Genomic DNA, 20129 nt, shown 5'->3' on the forward strand with positions numbered 1-20129 from the left:
TGAACGACAAAATAGTTTGCCCATTCTTTGGAAAGGGGAGACTCTCACAAACACAATGCTGTTCTCAGTTTTGCTCTACGACCCCCACAAGTGTCAAGGGACTCGTCTGAAGGTAACCTATGTCCCGGTAAAAGGACAGGTTTTTTAACCAAGGAAGAAATTAATGCATGTTGTGCGATGCTGAACCCACTAGTGCAGAGCACAATGGATTAGCATTCCATTACCTTAATCACTTGTCCACCTGGTCCTGCGCTCCAGTGGTAGCAGTCGCCCCTCCAACCAGTTGCCCAAGATCCGCCTGTCTCACATTGTTAAAGGCTCTTCAAAAGGGCTCGTCCGGGATTTGAACCCAGGACCTATCGCACCCAAAGCGAGAATCATACCCCTAGACCAACGAGCCATTTATTTCAAGACATTGTTTTGCAGTCGCCAGCAATGACGGTGAGAATATGCATTGACAGGTCGATGTTGCCAGGCCACAGTGGATCACGTGAGTGTTGGTGGTATACTTGTGAGCATAGCTATCTTCCAAGCAGTTGACCAGGTTTCAGTTCAAATACTCTGTAATTCATCTCCTGAGTCTTTCAGATTCAATCTTCATTAGCTGTAACAGCAAGAAACAAATGAAGAAAGAGCTAAATGTAGATTTTAACAATTAAAAAGTAGACATCAAAATCAATTGGATCTCATTTCATTTGATCCGATTGACGCACCGGTATGTGAATAAAAAACTAAAAAACATTGGAATCTCTCAGTTTTAAATTAGAAATGTCACACATTTTGCACTGGATGCTTCTCAGTCCTACCATAACTGCTGATGTTACACCTCTGCATTTTTGGTGAAATGTGGCAGAGCGAGAGCAATGTTTGTCAAAACATGACACATCCCTAAAATCTGTCTTCTCATACAAATGTCTATAGCTTCAGAACGGTTTGAACGACAAAATAGTTTGCCCATTCTTTGGAAAGGGGAGACTCTCACAAACACAATGCTGTTCTCAGTTTTGCTCTACGACCCCCACAAGTGTCAAGGGACTTGTCTGAAGGTAACCTATGTCCCGGTAAAAGGACAGGTTTTTTAACCAAGGAAGAAATTAATACATGTTGTGTGATGCTGAACCCACTAGTGCAGAGCACAATGGATTAGCCATTGACTTAATCACTTGTCCACCTGGTCCTGCGCTCCAGTGGTAGCAGTCACCCCTCCAACCAGTTGCCCAAGATCCGCCTGTATTGTTAAAGGCTCTTCGAAAGAGCTCGTCCGGGATTTGAACCCGGGACCTCTCGCACCCAAAGCGAGAATCATACCCCTAGACCAACGAGCCATTTATTTCAAGACATTGTTTTGCAGTCGCCAGCAATGACGGTGAGAATATGCATTGACAGGTCGATGTTGCCAGGCCACAGTGGATCACGTGAGTGTTGGTGGTATACTTGTGAGCATAGCTATCTTCCAAGCAGTTGACCAGGTTTCAGTTCAAATACTCTGTAATTCATCTCCTGAGTCTTTCAGATTCAATCTTCATTAGCTGTAACAGCAAGAAACAAATGAAGAAAGAGAAAAATGTAGATTTTAACAATTAAAAAGTAGACATCAAAATCAATTGGATCTCATTTCATTTGATCCGATTGACGCACCGGTATGTGAATAAAAAAACAAAAAAACATTGGAATCTCTCAGTTTTAAATTAGAAATGTCACACATTTTGCACTGGATGCTTCTCAGTCCTACCATAACTGCTGATGTTACACCTCTGCATTTTTGGTGAAATGTGGCAGAGCGAGAGCAATGTTTGTCAAAACATGACACATCCCTAAAATCTGTCTTCTCATACAAATGTCTATAGCTTCAGAACGGTTTGACCTACAAAATAGTTTGCCCATTCTTTGGAAAGGGGAGACTCTCACAAACACAATGCTGTTCTCAGTTTTGCTCTACGACCCCCACAAGTGTCAAGGGACTCGTCTGAAGGTAACCTATGTCCCGGTAAAAGGACAGGTTTTTTAACCAAGGAAGAAATTAATACATGTTGTGCGATGCTGAACCCACTAGTGCAGAGCACAATGGATTAGCAGTCCATTACCTTAATCACTTGTCCACCTGGTCCTGCGCTCCAGTGGTAGCAGTCGCCCCTCCAACCAGTTGCCCAAGATCCGCCTGTATTGTTAAAGGCTCTTCAAAAGGGCTCGTCCGGGATTTGAACCCAGGACCTCTCGCACCCAAAGCGAGAATCATACCCCTAGACCAACGAGCCATTTATTTCAAGACATTGTTTTGCAGTCGCCAGCAATGACGGTGAGAATATGCATTGACAGGTCGATGTTGCCAGGCCACAGTGGATCACGTGAGTGTTGGTGGTATACTTGTGAGCATAGCTATCTTCCAAGCAGTTGACCAGGTTTCAGTTCAAATAATCTGTAATTCATCTCCTGAGTCTTTCAGATTCAATCTTCATTAGCTGTAACAGCAAGAAACAAATGAAGAAAGAGCTAAATGTAGATTTTAACAATTAAAAAGTAGACATCAAAATCAATTGGATCTCATTTCATTTGATCCGATTGACGCACCGGTATGTGAATAAAAAAACTAAAAAACATTGGAATCTCTCAGTTTTAAATTAGAAATGTCACACATTTTGCACTGGATGCTTCTCAGTCCTACCATAACTGCTGATGTTACACCTCTGCATTTTTGGTGAAATGTGGCAGAGCGAGAGCAATGTTTGTCAAAACATGACACATCCCTAAAATCTGTCTTCTCATACAAATGTCTATAGCTTCAGAACGGTTTGACCGACAAAATAGTTTGCCCATTCTTTGGAAAGGGGAGACTCTCACAAACACAATGCTGTTCTCAGTTTTGCTCTACGACCCCCACAAGTGTCAAGGGACTTGTCTGAAGGTAACCTATGTCCCGGTAAAAGGACAGGTTTTTTAACCAAGGAAGAAATTAATACATGTTGTGCGATGCTGAACCCACTAGTGCAGAGCACAATGGATTAGCAGTCCATTGCCTTAATCACTTGTCCACCTGGTCCTGCGCTCCAGTGGTAGCAGTCGCCCCTCCAACCAGTTGCCCAAGATCCGCCTGTCTCAAATTGTTAAAGGCTCTTCAAATGGGCTCGTCCGGGATTTGAACCCGGGACCTCTCGCACCCAAAGCGAGAATCATACCCCTAGACCAACGAGCCATTTATTTCAAGACATTGTTTTGCAGTCGCCAGCAATGACGGTGAGAATATGCATTGACAGGTCGATGTTGCCAGGCCACAGTGGATCACGTGAGTGTTGGTGGTATACTTGTGAGCATAGCTATCTTCCAAGCAGTTGACCAGGTTTCAGTTCAAATACTCTGTAATTCATCTGCTGAGTCTTTCAGATTCAATCTTCATTAGCTGTAACAGCAAGAAACAAATGAAGAAAGAGCTAAATGTAGATTTTAACAATTAAAAAGTAGACATCAAAATCAATTGGATCTCATTTCATTTGATCCGATTGACGCACCGGTATGTGAATAAAAAAACAAAAAAACATTGGAATCTCTCAGTTTTAAATTAGAAATGTCACACATTTTGCACTGGATGCTTCTCAGTCCTACCATAACTGCTGATGTTACACCTCTGCATTTTTGGTGAAATGTGGCAGAGCGAGAGCAATGTTTGTCAAAACATGACACATCCCTAAAATCTGTCTTCTCATACAAATGTCTATAGCTTCAGAACGGTTTGACCTACAAAATAGTTTGCCCATTCTTTGGAAAGGGGAGACTCTCACAAACACAATGCTGTTCTCAGTTTTGCTCTACGACCCCCACAAGTGTCAAGGGACTCGTCTGAAGGTAACCTATGTCCCGGTAAAAGGACAGGTTTTTTAACCAAGGAAGAAATTAATACATGTTGTGCGATGCTGAACCCACTAGTGCAGAGCACAATGGATTAGCAGTCCATTGCCTTAATCACTTGTCCACCTGGTCCTGCGCTCCAGTGGTAGCAGTCGCCCCTCCAACCAGTTGCCCAAGATCCGCCTGTATTGTTAAAGGCTCTTCAAAAGGGCTCGTCCGGGATTTGAACCCAGGACCTCTCGCACCCAAAGCGAGAATCATACCCCTAGACCAACGAGCCATTTATTTCAAGACATTGTTTTGCAGTCGCCAGCAATGACGGTGAGAATATGCATTGACAGGTCGATGTTGCCAGGCCACAGTGGATCACGTGAGTGTTGGTGGTATACTTGTGAGCATAGCTATCTTCCAAGCAGTTGACCAGGTTTCAGTTCAAATACTCTGTAATTCATCTGCTGAGTCTTTCAGATTCAATCTTCATTAGCTGTAACAGCAAGAAACAAATGAAGAAAGAGCTAAATGTAGATTTTAACAATTAAAAAGTAGACATCAAAATCAATTGGATCTCATTTCATTTGATCCGATTGACGCACCGGTATGTGAATAAAAAAACAAAAAAACATTGGAATCTCTCAGTTTTAAATTAGAAATGTCACACATTTTGCACTGGATGCTTCTCAGTCCTACCATAACTGCTGATGTTACACCTCTGCATTTTTGGTGAAATGTGGCAGAGCGAGAGCAATGTTTGTCAAAACATGACACATCCCTAAAATCTGTCTTCTCATACAAATGTCTATAGCTTCAGAACGGTTTGACCTACAAAATAGTTTGCCCATTCTTTGGAAAGGGGAGACTCTCACAAACACAATGCTGTTCTCAGTTTTGCTCTACGACCCCCACAAGTGTCAAGGGACTCGTCTGAAGGTAACCTATGTCCCGGTAAAAGGACAGGTTTTTTAACCAAGGAAGAAATTAATACATGTTGTGCGATGCTGAACCCACTAGTGCAGAGCACAATGGATTAGCAGTCCATTGCCTTAATCACTTGTCCACCTGGTCCTGCGCTCCAGTGGTAGCAGTCGCCCCTCCAAACAGTTGCCCAAGATCCGCCTGTCTCACATTGTTAAAGGCTCTTCAAAAGGGCTCGTCCGGGATTTGAACCCAGGACCTCTCGCACCCAAAGCGAGAATCATACCCCTAGACCAACGAGCCATTTATTTCAAGACATTGTTTTGCAGTCGCCAGCAATGACGGTGAGAATATGCATTGACCGGTCGATGTTGCCAGGCCACAGTGGATCACGTGAGTGTTGGTGGTATACTTGTGAGCATAGCTATCTTCCAAGCAGTTGACCAGGTTTCAGTTCAAATACTCTGTAATTCATCTCCTGAGTCTTTCAGATTCAATCTTCATTAGCTGTAACAGCAAGAAACAAATGAAGAAAGAGCTAAATATAGATTATAACAATTAAAAAGTAGACATCAAAATCAATTGGATCTCATTTCATTTGATCCGATTGACGCACCGGTATGTGAATAAAAAAACAAAAAAACATTGGAATCTCTCAGTTTTAAATTAGAAATGTCACACATTTTGCACTGGATGCTTCTCAGTCCTACCATAACTGCTGATGTTACACCTCTGCATTTTTGGTGAAATGTGGCAGAGCGAGAGCAATGTTTGTCAAAACATGACACATCCCTAAAATCTGTCTTCTCATACAAATGTCTATAGCTTCAGAACGGTTTGACCTACAAAATAGTTTGCCCATTCTTTGGAAAGGGGAGACTCTCACAAACACAATGCTGTTCTCAGTTTTGCTCTACGACCCCCACAAGTGTCAAGGGACTCGTCTGAAGGTAACCTATGTCCCGGTAAAAGGACAGGTTTTTTAACCAAGGAAGAAATTAATACATGTTGTGCGATGCTGAACCCACTAGTGCAGAGCACAATGGATTAGCAGTCCATTACCTTAATCACTTGTCCACCTGGTCCTGCGCTCCAGTGGTAGCAGTCGCCCCTCCAACCAGTTGCCCAAGATCCGCCTGTATTGTTAAAGGCTCTTCAAAAGGGCTTGTCCGGGATTTGAACCCGGGACCTCTCGCACCCAAAGCGAGAATCATACCCCTAGACCAACGAGCCATTTATTTCAAGACATTGTTTTGCAGTCGCCAGCAATGACGGTGAGAATATGCATTGACAGGTCGATGTTGCCAGGCCACAGTGGATCACGTGAGTGTTGGTGGTATACTTGTGAGCATAGCTATCTTCCAAGCAGTTGACCAGGTTTCAGTTCAAATACTCTGTAATTCATCTGCTGAGTCTTTCAGATTCAATCTTCATTAGCTGTAACAGCAAGAAACAAATGAAGAAAGAGCTAAATGTAGATCTTAACAATTAAAAAGTAGACATCAAAATCAATTGGATCTCATTTCATTTGATCCGATTGACGCACCGGTATGTGAATAAAAAAACAAAAAAACATTGGAATCTCTCAGTTTTAAATTAGAAATGTCACACATTTTGCACTGGATGCTTCTCAGTCCTACCATAACTGCTGATGTTACACCTCTGCATTTTTGGTGAAATGTGGCAGAGCGAGAGCAATGTTTGTCAAAACATGACACATCCCTAAAATCTGTCTTCTCATACAAATGTCTATAGCTTCAGAACGGTTTGACCTACAAAATAGTTTGCCCATTCTTTGGAAAGGGGAGACTCTCACAAACACAATGCTGTTCTCAGTTTTGCTCTACGACCCCCACAAGTGTCAAGGGACTCGTCTGAAGGTAACCTATGTCCCGGTAAAAGGACAGGTTTTTTAACCAAGGAAGAAATTAATACATGTTGTGCGATGCTGAACCCACTAGTGCAGAGCACAATGGATTAGCAGTCCATTGCCTTAATCACTTGTCCACCTGGTCCTGCGCTCCAGTGGTAGCAGTCGCCCCTCCAAACAGTTGCCCAAGATCCGCCTGTCTCACATTGTTAAAGGCTCTTCAAAAGGGCTCGTCCGGGATTTGAACCCAGGACCTCTCGCACCCAAAGCGAGAATCATACCCCTAGACCAACGAGCCATTTATTTCAAGACATTGTTTTGCAGTCGCCAGCAATGACGGTGAGAATATGCATTGACCGGTCGATGTTGCCAGGCCACAGTGGATCACGTGAGTGTTGGTGGTATACTTGTGAGCATAGCTATCTTCCAAGCAGTTGACCAGGTTTCAGTTCAAATACTCTGTAATTCATCTCCTGAGTCTTTCAGATTCAATCTTCATTAGCTGTAACAGCAAGAAACAAATGAAGAAAGAGCTAAATATAGATTATAACAATTAAAAAGTAGACATCAAAATCAATTGGATCTCATTTCATTTGATCCGATTGACGCACCGGTATGTGAATAAAAAAACAAAAAAACATTGGAATCTCTCAGTTTTAAATTAGAAATGTCACACATTTTGCACTGGATGCTTCTCAGTCCTACCATAACTGCTGATGTTACACCTCTGCATTTTTGGTGAAATGTGGCAGAGCGAGAGCAATGTTTGTCAAAACATGACACATCCCTAAAATCTGTCTTCTCATACAAATGTCTATAGCTTCAGAACGGTTTGACCTACAAAATAGTTTGCCCATTCTTTGGAAAGGGGAGACTCTCACAAACACAATGCTGTTCTCAGTTTTGCTCTACGACCCCCACAAGTGTCAAGGGACTCGTCTGAAGGTAACCTATGTCCCGGTAAAAGGACAGGTTTTTTAACCAAGGAAGAAATTAATACATGTTGTGCGATGCTGAACCCACTAGTGCAGAGCACAATGGATTAGCAGTCCATTACCTTAATCACTTGTCCACCTGGTCCTGCGCTCCAGTGGTAGCAGTCGCCCCTCCAACCAGTTGCCCAAGATCCGCCTGTATTGTTAAAGGCTCTTCAAAAGGGCTTGTCCGGGATTTGAACCCGGGACCTCTCGCACCCAAAGCGAGAATCATACCCCTAGACCAACGAGCCATTTATTTCAAGACATTGTTTTGCAGTCGCCAGCAATGACGGTGAGAATATGCATTGACAGGTCGATGTTGCCAGGCCACAGTGGATCACGTGAGTGTTGGTGGTATACTTGTGAGCATAGCTATCTTCCAAGCAGTTGACCAGGTTTCAGTTCAAATACTCTGTAATTCATCTGCTGAGTCTTTCAGATTCAATCTTCATTAGCTGTAACAGCAAGAAACAAATGAAGAAAGAGCTAAATGTAGATCTTAACAATTAAAAAGTAGACATCAAAATCAATTGGATCTCATTTCATTTGATCCGATTGACGCACCGGTATGTGAATAAAAAAACAAAAAAACATTGGAATCTCTCAGTTTTAAATTAGAAATGTCACACATTTTGCACTGGATGCTTCTCAGTCCTACCATAACTGCTGATGTTACACCTCTGCATTTTTGGTGAAATGTGGCAGAGCGAGAGCAATGTTTGTCAAAACATGACACATCCCTAAAATCTGTCTTCTCATACAAATGTCTATAGCTTCAGAACGGTTTGACCTACAAAATAGTTTGCCCATTCTTTGGAAAGGGGAGACTCTCACAAACACAATGCTGTTCTCAGTTTTGCTCTACGACCCCCACAAGTGTCAAGGGACTCGTCTGAAGGTAACCTATGTCCCGGTAAAAGGACAGGTTTTTTAACCAAGGAAGAAATTAATACATGTTGTGCGATGCTGAACCCACTAGTGCAGAGCACAATGGATTAGCAGTCCATTACCTTAATCACTTGTCCACCTGGTCCTGCGCTCCAGTGGTAGCAGTCGCCCCTCCAACCAGTTGCCCAAGATCCGCCTGTATTGTTAAAGGCTCTTCAAAAGGGCTTGTCCGGGATTTGAACCCGGGACCTCTCGCACCCAAAGCGAGAATCATACCCCTAGACCAACGAGCCATTTATTTCAAGACATTGTTTTGCAGTCGCCAGCAATGACGGTGAGAATATGCATTGACAGGTCGATGTTGCCAGGCCACAGTGGATCACGTGAGTGTTGGTGGTATACTTGTGAGCATAGCTATCTTCCAAGCAGTTGACCAGGTTTCAGTTCAAATACTCTGTAATTCATCTCCTGAGTCTTTCAGATTCAATCTTCATTAGCTGTAACAGCAAGAAACAAATGAAGAAAGAGCTAAATATAGATTATAACAATTAAAAAGTAGACATCAAAATCAATTGGATCTCATTTCATTTGATCCGATTGACGCACCGGTATGTGAATAAAAAAACAAAAAAACATTGGAATCTCTCAGTTTTAAATTAGAAATGTCACACATTTTGCACTGGATGCTTCTCAGTCCTACCATAACTGCTGATGTTACACCTCTGCATTTTTGGTGAAATGTGGCAGAGCGAGAGCAATGTTTGTCAAAACATGACACATCCCTAAAATCTGTCTTCTCATACAAATGTCTATAGCTTCAGAACGGTTTGACCTACAAAATAGTTTGCCCATTCTTTGGAAAGGGGAGACTCTCACAAACACAATGCTGTTCTCAGTTTTGCTCTACGACCCCCACAAGTGTCAAGGGACTCGTCTGAAGGTAACCTATGTCCCGGTAAAAGGACAGGTTTTTTAACCAAGGAAGAAATTAATACATGTTGTGCGATGCTGAACCCACTAGTGCAGAGCACAATGGATTAGCAGTCCATTACCTTAATCACTTGTCCACCTGGTCCTGCGCTCCAGTGGTAGCAGTCGCCCCTCCAACCAGTTGCCCAAGATCCGCCTGTATTGTTAAAGGCTCTTCAAAAGGGCTTGTCCGGGATTTGAACCCGGGACCTCTCGCACCCAAAGCGAGAATCATACCCCTAGACCAACGAGCCATTTATTTCAAGACATTGTTTTGCAGTCGCCAGCAATGACGGTGAGAATATGCATTGACAGGTCGATGTTGCCAGGCCACAGGGGATCACGTGAGTGTTGGTGGTATACTTGTGAGCATAGCTATCTTCCAAGCAGTTGACCAGGTTTCAGTTCAAATACTCTGTAATTCATCTGCTGAGTCTTTCAGATTCAATCTTCATTAGCTGTAACAGCAAGAAACAAATGAAGAAAGAGCTAAATGTAGATCTTAACAATTAAAAAATAGACATCAAAATCAATTGGATCTCATTTCATTTGATCCGATTGACGCACCGGTATGTGAATAAAAAAACAAAAAAACATTGGAATCTCTCAGTTTTAAATTAGAAATGTCACACATTTTGCACTGGATGCTTCTCAGTCCTACCATAACTGCTGATGTTACACCTCTGCATTTTTGGTGAAATGTGGCAGAGCGAGAGCAATGTTTGTCAAAACATGACACATCCCTAAAATCTGTCTTCTCATACAAATGTCTATAGCTTCAGAACGGTTTGACCTACAAAATAGTTTGCCCATTCTTTGGAAAGGGGAGACTCTCACAAACACAATGCTGTTCTCAGTTTTGCTCTACGACCCCCACAAGTGTCAAGGGACTCGTCTGAAGGTAACCTATGTCCCGGTAAAAGGACAGGTTTTTTAACCAAGGAAGAAATTAATACATGTTGTGCGATGCTGAACCCACTAGTGCAGAGCACAATGGATTAGCAGTCCATTACCTTAATCACTTGTCCACCTGGTCCTGCGCTCCAGTGGTAGCAGTCGCCCCTCCAACCAGTTGCCCAAGATCCGCCTGTATTGTTAAAGGCTCTTCAAAAGGGCTTGTCCGGGATTTGAACCCGGGACCTCTCGCACCCAAAGCGAGAATCATACCCCTAGACCAACGAGCCATTTATTTCAAGACATTGTTTTGCAGTCGCCAGCAATGACGGTGAGAATATGCATTGACAGGTCGATGTTGCCAGGCCACAGTGGATCACGTGAGTGTTGGTGGTATACTTGTGAGCATAGCTATCTTCCAAGCAGTTGACCAGGTTTCAGTTCAAATACTCTGTAATTCATCTGCTGAGTCTTTCAGATTCAATCTTCATTAGCTGTAACAGCAAGAAACAAATGAAGAAAGAGCTAAATGTAGATCTTAACAATTAAAAAGTAGACATCAAAATCAATTGGATCTCATTTCATTTGATCCGATTGACGCACCGGTATGTGAATAAAAAAACAAAAAAACATTGGAATCTCTCAGTTTTAAATTAGAAATGTCACACATTTTGCACTGGATGCTTCTCAGTCCTACCATAACTGCTGATGTTACACCTCTGCATTTTTGGTGAAATGTGGCAGAGCGAGAGCAATGTTTGTCAAAACATGACACATCCCTAAAATCTGTCTTCTCATACAAATGTCTATAGCTTCAGAACGGTTTGACCTACAAAATAGTTTGCCCATTCTTTGGAAAGGGGAGACTCTCACAAACACAATGCTGTTCTCAGTTTTGCTCTACGACCCCCACAAGTGTCAAGGGACTCGTCTGAAGGTAACCTATGTCCCGGTAAAAGGACAGGTTTTTTAACCAAGGAAGAAATTAATACATGTTGTGCGATGCTGAACCCACTAGTGCAGAGCACAATGGATTAGCAGTCCATTACCTTAATCACTTGTCCACCTGGTCCTGCGCTCCAGTGGTAGCAGTCGCCCCTCCAACCAGTTGCCCAAGATCCGCCTGTATTGTTAAAGGCTCTTCAAAAGGGCTTGTCCGGGATTTGAACCCGGGACCTCTCGCACCCAAAGCGAGAATCATACCCCTAGACCAACGAGCCATTTATTTCAAGACATTGTTTTGCAGTCGCCAGCAATGACGGTGAGAATATGCATTGACAGGTCGATGTTGCCAGGCCACAGTGGATCACGTGAGTGTTGGTGGTATACTTGTGAGCATAGCTATCTTCCAAGCAGTTGACCAGGTTTCAGTTCAAATACTCTGTAATTCATCTGCTGAGTCTTTCAGATTCAATCTTCATTAGCTGTAACAGCAAGAAACAAATGAAGAAAGAGCTAAATGTAGATCTTAACAATTAAAAAGTAGACATCAAAATCAATTGGATCTCATTTCATTTGATCCGATTGACGCACCGGTATGTGAATAAAAAAACAAAAAAACATTGGAATCTCTCAGTTTTAAATTAGAAATGTCACACATTTTGCACTGGATGCTTCTCAGTCCTACCATAACTGCTGATGTTACACCTCTGCATTTTTGGTGAAATGTGGCAGAGCGAGAGCAATGTTTGTCAAAACATGACACATCCCTAAAATCTGTCTTCTCATACAAATGTCTATAGCTTCAGAACGGTTTGACCTACAAAATAGTTTGCCCATTCTTTGGAAAGGGGAGACTCTCACAAACACAATGCTGTTCTCAGTTTTCTAGACCAACGAGCCATTTATTTCAAGACATTGTTTTGCAGTCGCCAGCAATGACGGTGAGAATATGCATTGACAGGTCGATGTTGCCAGGCCACAGTGGATCACGTGAGTGTTGGTGGTATACTTGTGAGCATAGCTATCTTCCAAGCAGTTGACCAGGTTTCAGTTCAAATACTCTGTAATTCATCTCCTGAGTCTTTCAGATTCAATCTTCATTAGCTGTAACAGCAAGAAACAAATGAAGAAAGAGCTAAATGTAGATTTTAACAATTAAAAAGTAGACATCAAAATCGATTGGATCTCATTTCATTTGATCCGATTGACGCACCGGTATGTGAATAAAAAAACAAAAAAACATTGGAATCTCTCAGTTTTAAATTAGAAATGTCACACATTTTGCACTGGATGCTTCTCAGTCCTACCATAACTGCTGATGTTACACCTCTGCATTTTTGGTGAAATGTGGCAGAGCGAGAGCAATGTTTGTCAAAACATGACACATCCCTAAAATCTGTCTTCTCATACAAATGTCTATAGCTTCAGAACGGTTTGACCTACAAAATAGTTTGCCCATTCTTTGGAAAGGGGAGACTCTCACAAACACAATGCTGTTCTCAGTTTTGCTCTACGACCCCCACAAGTGTCAAGGGACTCGTCTGAAGGTAACCTATGTCCCGGTAAAAGGACAGGTTTTTTAACCAAGGAAGAAATTAATACATGTTGTGCGATGCTGAACCCACTAGTGCAGAGCACAATGGATTAGCAGTCCATTGCCTTAATCACTTGTCCACCTGGTCCTGCGCTCCAGTGGTAGCAGTCGCCCCTCCAACCAGTTGCCCAAGATCCGCCTGTATTGTTAAAGGCTCTTCAAAAGGGCTCGTCCGGGATTTGAACCCGGGACCTCTCGCACCCAAAGCGAGAATCATACCCCTAGACCAACGAGCCATTTATTTCAAGACATTGTTTTGCAGTCGCCAGCAATGACGGTGAGAATATGCATTGACAGGTCGATGTTGCCAGGCCACAGTGGATCACGTGAGTGTTGGTGGTATACTTGTGAGCATAGCTATCTTCCAAGCAGTTGACCAGGTTTCAGTTCAAATACTCTGTAATTCATCTCCTGAGTCTTTCAGATTCAATCTTCATTAGCTGTAACAGCAAGAAACAAATGAAGAAAGAGCTAAATGTAGATTTTAACAATTAAAAAGTAGACATCAAAATCAATTGGATCTCATTTCATTTGATCCGATTGACGCACCGGTATGTGAATAAAAAAACAAAAAAACATTGGAATCTCTCAGTTTTAAATTAGAAATGTCACACATTTTGCACTGGATGCTTCTCAGTCCTACCATAACTGCTGATGTTACACCTCTGCATTTTTGGTGAAATGTGGCAGAGCGAGAGCAATGTTTGTCAAAACATGACACATCCCTAAAATCTGTCTTCTCATACAAATGTCTATAGCTTCAGAACGGTTTGACCTACAAAATAGTTTGCCCATTCTTTGGAAAGGGGAGACTCTCACAAACACAATGCTATTCTCAATTTTGCTCTACGACCCCCACAAGTGTCAAGGGACTCGTCTGAAGGTAACCTATGTCCCGGTAAAAGGACAGGTTTTTTAACCAAGGAAGAAATTAATACATGTTGTGCGATGCTGAACCCACTAGTGCAGAGCACAATGGATTAGCAGTCCATTGCCTTAATCACTTGTCCACCTGGTCCTGCGCTCCAGTGGTAGCAGTCGCCCCTCCAACCAGTTGCCCAAGATCCGCCTGTATTGTTAAAGGCTCTTCAAAAGGGCTCGTCCGGGATTTGAACCCGGGACCTCTCGCACCCAAAGCGAGAATCATACCCCTAGACCAACGAGCCATTTATTTCAAGACATTGTTTTGCAGTCGCCAGCAATGACGGTGAGAATATGCATTGACAGGTCGATGTTGCCAGGCCACAGTGGATCACGTGAGTGTTGGTGGTATACTTGTGAGCATAGCTATCTTCCAAGCAGTTGACCAGGTTTCAGTTCAAATACTCTGTAATTCATCTCCTGAGTCTTTCAGATTCAATCTTCATTAGCTGTAACAGCAAGAAACAAATGAAGAAAGAGCTAAATGTAGATTTTAACAATTAAAAAGTAGACATCAAAATCAATTGGATCTCATTTCATTTGATCCGATTGACGCACCGGTATGTGAATAAAAAAACAAAAAAACATTGGAATCTCTCAGTTTTAAATTAGAAATGTCACACATTTTGCACTGGATGCTTCTCAGTCCTACCATAACTGCTGATGTTACACCTCTGCATTTTTGGTGAAATGTGGCAGAGCGAGAGCAATGTTTGTCAAAACATGACACATCCCTAAAATCTGTCTTCTCATACAAATGTCTATAGCTTCAGAACGGTTTGACCTACAAAATAGTTTGCCCATTCTTTGGAAAGGGGAGACTCTCACAAACACAATGCTGTTCTCAGTTTTGCTCTACGACCCCCACAAATGTCAAGGGAATCGTCTGAAGGTAACCTATGTCCCGGTAAAAGGACAGGTTTTTTAACCAAGGAAGAAATTAATACATGTTGTGCGATGCTGAACCCACTAGTGCAGAGCACAATGGATTAGCAGTCCATTGCCTTAATCACTTGTCCACCTGGTCCTGCGCTCCAGTGGTAGCAGTCGCCCCTCCAACCAGTTGCCCAAGATCCGCCTGTCTCACATTGTTAAAGGCTCTTCAAAAGGGCTCGTCCGGGATTTGAACCCAGGACCTCTCACACCCAAAGCGAGAATCATACCCCTAGACCAACGAGCCATTTATTTCAAGACATTGTTTTGCAGTCGCCAGCAATGACGGTGAGAATATGCATTGACAGGTCGATGTTGCCAGGCCACAGTGGATCACGTGAGTGTTGGTGGTATACTTGTGAGCATAGCTATCTTCCAAGCAGTTGACCAGGTTTCAGTTCAAATACTCTGTAATTCATCTCCTGAGTCTTTCAGATTCAATCTTCATTAGCTGTAACAGCAAGAAACAAATGAAGAAAGAGCTAAATATAGATTATAACAATTAAAAAGTAGACATCAAAATCAATTGGATCTCATTTCATTTGATCCGATTGACGCACCGGTATGTGAATAAAAAAACAAAAAAACATTGGAATCTCTCAGTTTTAAATTAGAAATGTCACACATTTTGCACTGGATGCTTCTCAGTCCTACCATAACTGCTGATGTTACACCTCTGCATTTTTGGTGAAATGTGGCAGAGCGAGAGCAATGTTTGTCAAAACATGACACATCCCTAAAATCTGTCTTCTCATACAAATGTCTATAGCTTCAGAACGGTTTGACCTACAAAATAGTTTGCCCATTCTTTGGAAAGGGGAGACTCTCACAAACACAATGCTGTTCTCAGTTTTGCTCTACGACCCCCACAAGTGTCAAGGGACTCGTCTGAAGGTAACCTATGTCCCGGTAAAAGGACAGGTTTTTTAACCAAGGAAGAAATTAATACATGTTGTGCGATGCTGAACCCACTAGTGCAGAGCACAATGGATTAGCAGTCCATTACCTTAATCACTTGTCCACCTGGTCCTGCGCTCCAGTGGTAGCAGTCGCCCCTCCAACCAGTTGCCCAAGATCCGCCTGTCTCACATTGTTAAAGGCTCTTCAAAAGGGCTCGTCCGGGATTTGAACCCAGGACCTCTCGCACCCAAAGCGAGAATCATACCCCTAGACCAACGAGCCATTTATTTCAAGACATTGTTTTGCAGTCGCCAGCAATGACGGTGAGAATATGCATTGACAGGTCGATGTTGCCAGGCCACAGTGGATCACGTGAGTGTTGGTGGTATACTTGTGAGCATAGCTATCTTCCAAGCAGTTGACCAGGTTTCAGTTCAAATACTCTGTAATTCATCTCCTGAGTCTTTCAGATTCAATCTTCATTAGCTGTAACAGCAAGAAACAAATGAAGAAAGAGCTAAATGTAGATTTTAACAATTAAAAAGTAGACATCAAAATCAATTGGATCTCATTTCATTTGATCCGATTGACGCACCGGTATGTGAATAAAAAAACAAAAAAACATTGGAATCTCTCAGTTTTAAATTAGAAATGTCACACATTTTGCACTGGATGCTTCTCAGTCCTACCATAACTGCTGATGTTACACCTCTGCATTTTTGGTGAAATGTGGCAGAGCGAGAGCAATGTTTGTCAAAACATGACACATCCCTAAAATCTGTCTTCTCATACAAATGTCTATAGCTTCAGAACGGTTTGACCTACAAAATAGTTTGCCCATTCTTTGGAAAGGGGAGACTCTCACAAACACAATGCTGTTCTCAGTTTTGCTCTACGACCCCCACAAGTGTCAAGGGACTCGTCTGAAGGTAACCTATGTCCCGGTAAAAGGACAGGTTTTTTAACCAAGGAAGAAATTAATACATGTTGTGCGATGCTGAACCCACTAGTGCAGAGCACAATGGATTAGCAGTCCATTACCTTAATCACTTGTCCACCTGGTCCTGCGCTCCAGTGGTAGCAGTCGCCCCTCCAACCAGTTGCCCAAGATCCGCCTGTCTCACATTGTTAAAGGCTCTTCAAAAGGGCTCGTCCGGGATTTGAACCCAGGACCTCTCGCACCCAAAGCGAGAATCATACCCCTAGACCAACGAGCCATTTATTTCAAGACATTGTTTTGCAGTCGCCAGCAATGACGGTGAGAATATGCATTGACAGGTCGATGTTGCCAGGCCACAGTGGATCACGTGAGTGTTGGTGGTATACTTGTGAGCATAGCTATCTTCCAAGCAGTTGACCAGGTTTCAGTTCAAATACTCTGTAATTCATCTCCTGAGTCTTTCAGATTCAATCTTCATTAGCTGTAACAGCAAGAAACAAATGAAGAAAGAGCTAAATGTAGATTTTAACAATTAAAAAGTAGACATCAAAATCAATTGGATCTCATTTCATTTGATCCGATTGACGCACCGGTATGTGAATAAAAAAACAAAAAAACATTGGAATCTCTCAGTTTTAAATTAGAAATGTCACACATTTTGCACTGGATGCTTCTCAGTCCTACCATAACTGCTGATGTTACACCTCTGCATTTTTGGTGAAATGTGGCAGAGCGAGAGCAATGTTTGTCAAAACATGACACATCCCTAAAATCTGTCTTCTCATACAAATGTCTATAGCTTCAGAACGGTTTGACCTACAAAATAGTTTGCCCATTCTTTGGAAAGGGGAGACTCTCACAAACACAATGCTGTTCTCAGTTTTGCTCTACGACCCCCACAAATGTCAAGGGAATCGTCTGAAGGTAACCTATGTCCCGGTAAAAGGACAGGTTTTTTAACCAAGGAAGAAATTAATACATGTTGTGCGATGCTGAACCCACTAGTGCAGAGCACAATGGATTAGCAGTCCATTGCCTTAATCACTTGTCCACCTGGTCCTGCGCTCCAGTGGTAGCAGTCGCCCCTCCAACCAGTTGCCCAAGATCCGCCTGTCTCACATTGTTAAAGGCTCTTCAAAAGGGCTCGTCCGGGATTTGAACCCAGGACCTCTCGCACCCAAAGCGAGAATCATACCCCTAGACCAACGAGCCATTTATTTCAAGACATTGTTTTGCAGTCGCCAGCAATGACGGTGAGAATATGCATTGACAGGTCGATGTTGCCAGGCCACAGTGGATCACGTGAGTGTTGGTGGTATACTTGTGAGCATAGCTATCTTCCAAGCAGTTGACCAGGTTTCAGTTCAAATACTCTGTAATTCATCTCCTGAGTCTTTCAGATTCAATCTTCATTAGCTGTAACAGCAAGAAACAAATGAAGAAAGAGCTAAATATAGATTATAACAATTAAAAAGTAGACATCAAAATCAATTGGATCTCATTTCATTTGATCCGATTGACGCACCGGTATGTGAATAAAAAAACAAAAAAACATTGGAATCTCTCAGTTTTAAATTAGAAATGTCACACATTTTGCACTGGATGCTTCTCAGTCCTACCATAACTGCTGATGTTACACCTCTGCATTTTTGGTGAAATGTGGCAGAGCGAGAGCAATGTTTGTCAAAACATGACACATCCCTAAAATCTGTCTTCTCATACAAATGTCTATAGCTTCAGAACGGTTTGACCTACAAAATAGTTTGCCCATTCTTTGGAAAGGGGAGACTCTCACAAACACAATGCTGTTCTCAGTTTTGCTCTACGACCCCCACAAGTGTCAAGGGACTCGTCTGAAGGTAACCTATGTCCCGGTAAAAGGACAGGTTTTTTAACCAAGGAAGAAATTAATACATGTTGTGCGATGCTGAACCCACTAGTGCAGAGCACAATGGATTAGCAGTCCATTGCCTTAATCACTTGTCCACCTGGTCCTGCGCTCCAGTGGTAGCAGTCGCCCCTCCAACCAGTTGCCCAAGATCCGCCTGTCTCACATTGTTAAAGGCTCTTCAAAAGGGCTCGTCCGGGATTTGAACCCAGGACCTCTCGCACCCAAAGCGAGAATCATACCCCTAGACCAACGAGCCATTTATTTCAAGACATTGTTTTGCAGTCGCCAGCAATGACGGTGAGAATATGCATTGACAGGTCGATGTTGCCAGGCCACAGTGGATCACGTGAGTGTTGGTGGTATACTTGTGAGCATAGCTATCTTCCAAGCAGTTGACCAGGTTTCAGTTCAAATACTCTGTAATTCATCTCCTGAGTCTTTCAGATTCAATCTTCATTAGCTGTAACAGCAAGAAACAAATGAAGAAAGAGCTAAATGTAGATTTTAACAATTAAAAAGTAGACATCAAAATCAATTGGATCTCATTTCATTTGATCCGATTGACGCACCGGTATGTGAATAAAAAAACAAAAAAACATTGGAATCTCTCAGTTTTAAATTAGAAATGTCACACATTTTGCACTGGATGCTTCTCAGTCCTACCATAACTGCTGATGTTACACCTCTGCATTTTTGGTGAAATGTGGCAGAGCGAGAGCAATGTTTGTCAAAACATGACACATCCCTAAAATCTGTCTTCTCATACAAATGTCTATAGCTTCAGAACGGTTTGACCTACAAAATAGTTTGCCCATTCTTTGGAAAGGGGAGACTCTCACAAACACAATGCTGTTCTCAGTTTTGCTCTACGACCCCCACAAATGTCAAGGGAATCGTCTGAAGGTAACCTATGTCCCGGTAAAAGGACAGGTTTTTTAACCAAGGAAGAAATTAATACATGTTGTGCGATGCTGAACCCACTAGTGCAGAGCACAATGGATTAGCAGTCCATTGCCTTAATCACTTGTCCACCTGGTCCTGCGCTCCAGTGGTAGCAGTCGCCCCTCCAACCAGTTGCCCAAGATCCGCCTGTCTCACATTGTTAAAGGCTCTTCAAAAGGGCTCGTCCGGGATTTGAACCCAGGACCTCTCGCACCCAAAGCGAGAATCATACCCCTAGACCAACGAGCCATTTATTTCAAGACATTGTTTTGCAGTCGCCAGCAATGACGGTGAGAATATGCATTGACAGGTCGATGTTGCCAGGCCACAGTGGATCACGTGAGTGTTGGTGGTATACTTGTGAGCATAGCTATCTTCCAAGCAGTTGACCAGGTTTCAGTTCAAATACTCTGTAATTCATCTCCTGAGTCTTTCAGATTCAATCTTCATTAGCTGTAACAGCAAGAAACAAATGAAGAAAGAGCTAAATATAGATTATAACAATTAAAAAGTAGACATCAAAATCAATTGGATCTCATTTCATTTGATCCGATTGACGCACCGGTATGTGAATAAAAAAACAAAAAAACATTGGAATCTCTCAGTTTTAAATTAGAAATGTCACACATTTTGCACTGGATGCTTCTCAGTCCTACCATAACTGCTGATGTTACACCTCTGCATTTTTGGTGAAATGTGGCAGAGCGAGAGCAATG

At 42.5% G+C, this 20129-nt stretch overlaps 21 non-coding genes across 21 annotated transcripts; all 21 read right to left on the minus strand.

The window, feature by feature from the left end:
* Positions 1-328: 328 nt before the first annotated feature.
* trnap-ugg lies at positions 329-400 on the minus strand. Its single transcript has one exon. It is a non-coding gene; the product is annotated as a tRNA-Pro (tRNA).
* An 853-nt stretch (positions 401-1253) lies between these two features.
* On the minus strand, positions 1254-1325 carry trnap-ugg. Its single transcript has one exon. It is a non-coding gene; the product is annotated as a tRNA-Pro (tRNA).
* Positions 1326-2183: 858 nt separating this feature from the next.
* On the minus strand, positions 2184-2255 carry trnap-ugg. The gene has a single exon. It is a non-coding gene; the product is annotated as a tRNA-Pro (tRNA).
* An 863-nt stretch (positions 2256-3118) lies between these two features.
* trnap-ugg lies at positions 3119-3190 on the minus strand. Its single transcript has one exon. It is a non-coding gene; the product is annotated as a tRNA-Pro (tRNA).
* An 858-nt stretch (positions 3191-4048) lies between these two features.
* Positions 4049-4120, minus strand: trnap-ugg. The gene has a single exon. It is a non-coding gene; the product is annotated as a tRNA-Pro (tRNA).
* An 863-nt stretch (positions 4121-4983) lies between these two features.
* trnap-ugg lies at positions 4984-5055 on the minus strand. The gene has a single exon. It is a non-coding gene; the product is annotated as a tRNA-Pro (tRNA).
* An 858-nt stretch (positions 5056-5913) lies between these two features.
* On the minus strand, positions 5914-5985 carry trnap-ugg. The gene has a single exon. It is a non-coding gene; the product is annotated as a tRNA-Pro (tRNA).
* Positions 5986-6848: 863 nt separating this feature from the next.
* On the minus strand, positions 6849-6920 carry trnap-ugg. The gene has a single exon. It is a non-coding gene; the product is annotated as a tRNA-Pro (tRNA).
* Positions 6921-7778: 858 nt separating this feature from the next.
* trnap-ugg lies at positions 7779-7850 on the minus strand. The gene has a single exon. It is a non-coding gene; the product is annotated as a tRNA-Pro (tRNA).
* An 858-nt stretch (positions 7851-8708) lies between these two features.
* On the minus strand, positions 8709-8780 carry trnap-ugg. Its single transcript has one exon. It is a non-coding gene; the product is annotated as a tRNA-Pro (tRNA).
* Positions 8781-9638: 858 nt separating this feature from the next.
* trnap-ugg lies at positions 9639-9710 on the minus strand. Its single transcript has one exon. It is a non-coding gene; the product is annotated as a tRNA-Pro (tRNA).
* Positions 9711-10568: 858 nt separating this feature from the next.
* Positions 10569-10640, minus strand: trnap-ugg. Its single transcript has one exon. It is a non-coding gene; the product is annotated as a tRNA-Pro (tRNA).
* Positions 10641-11498: 858 nt separating this feature from the next.
* Positions 11499-11570, minus strand: trnap-ugg. The gene has a single exon. It is a non-coding gene; the product is annotated as a tRNA-Pro (tRNA).
* Positions 11571-13050: 1480 nt separating this feature from the next.
* trnap-ugg lies at positions 13051-13122 on the minus strand. The gene has a single exon. It is a non-coding gene; the product is annotated as a tRNA-Pro (tRNA).
* An 858-nt stretch (positions 13123-13980) lies between these two features.
* On the minus strand, positions 13981-14052 carry trnap-ugg. Its single transcript has one exon. It is a non-coding gene; the product is annotated as a tRNA-Pro (tRNA).
* Positions 14053-14915: 863 nt separating this feature from the next.
* trnap-ugg lies at positions 14916-14987 on the minus strand. Its single transcript has one exon. It is a non-coding gene; the product is annotated as a tRNA-Pro (tRNA).
* Positions 14988-15850: 863 nt separating this feature from the next.
* Positions 15851-15922, minus strand: trnap-ugg. The gene has a single exon. It is a non-coding gene; the product is annotated as a tRNA-Pro (tRNA).
* Positions 15923-16785: 863 nt separating this feature from the next.
* On the minus strand, positions 16786-16857 carry trnap-ugg. Its single transcript has one exon. It is a non-coding gene; the product is annotated as a tRNA-Pro (tRNA).
* An 863-nt stretch (positions 16858-17720) lies between these two features.
* On the minus strand, positions 17721-17792 carry trnap-ugg. Its single transcript has one exon. It is a non-coding gene; the product is annotated as a tRNA-Pro (tRNA).
* Positions 17793-18655: 863 nt separating this feature from the next.
* Positions 18656-18727, minus strand: trnap-ugg. Its single transcript has one exon. It is a non-coding gene; the product is annotated as a tRNA-Pro (tRNA).
* An 863-nt stretch (positions 18728-19590) lies between these two features.
* trnap-ugg lies at positions 19591-19662 on the minus strand. Its single transcript has one exon. It is a non-coding gene; the product is annotated as a tRNA-Pro (tRNA).
* Between the last annotated feature and the right edge of the window lie 467 nt (positions 19663-20129).

Source organism: Oncorhynchus mykiss, unplaced genomic scaffold (genome assembly GCF_013265735.2).
Source record: "Oncorhynchus mykiss isolate Arlee unplaced genomic scaffold, USDA_OmykA_1.1 un_scaffold_356, whole genome shotgun sequence".
In the NCBI taxonomy this organism is placed as follows: Eukaryota; Metazoa; Chordata; class Actinopteri; order Salmoniformes; family Salmonidae; genus Oncorhynchus; species Oncorhynchus mykiss.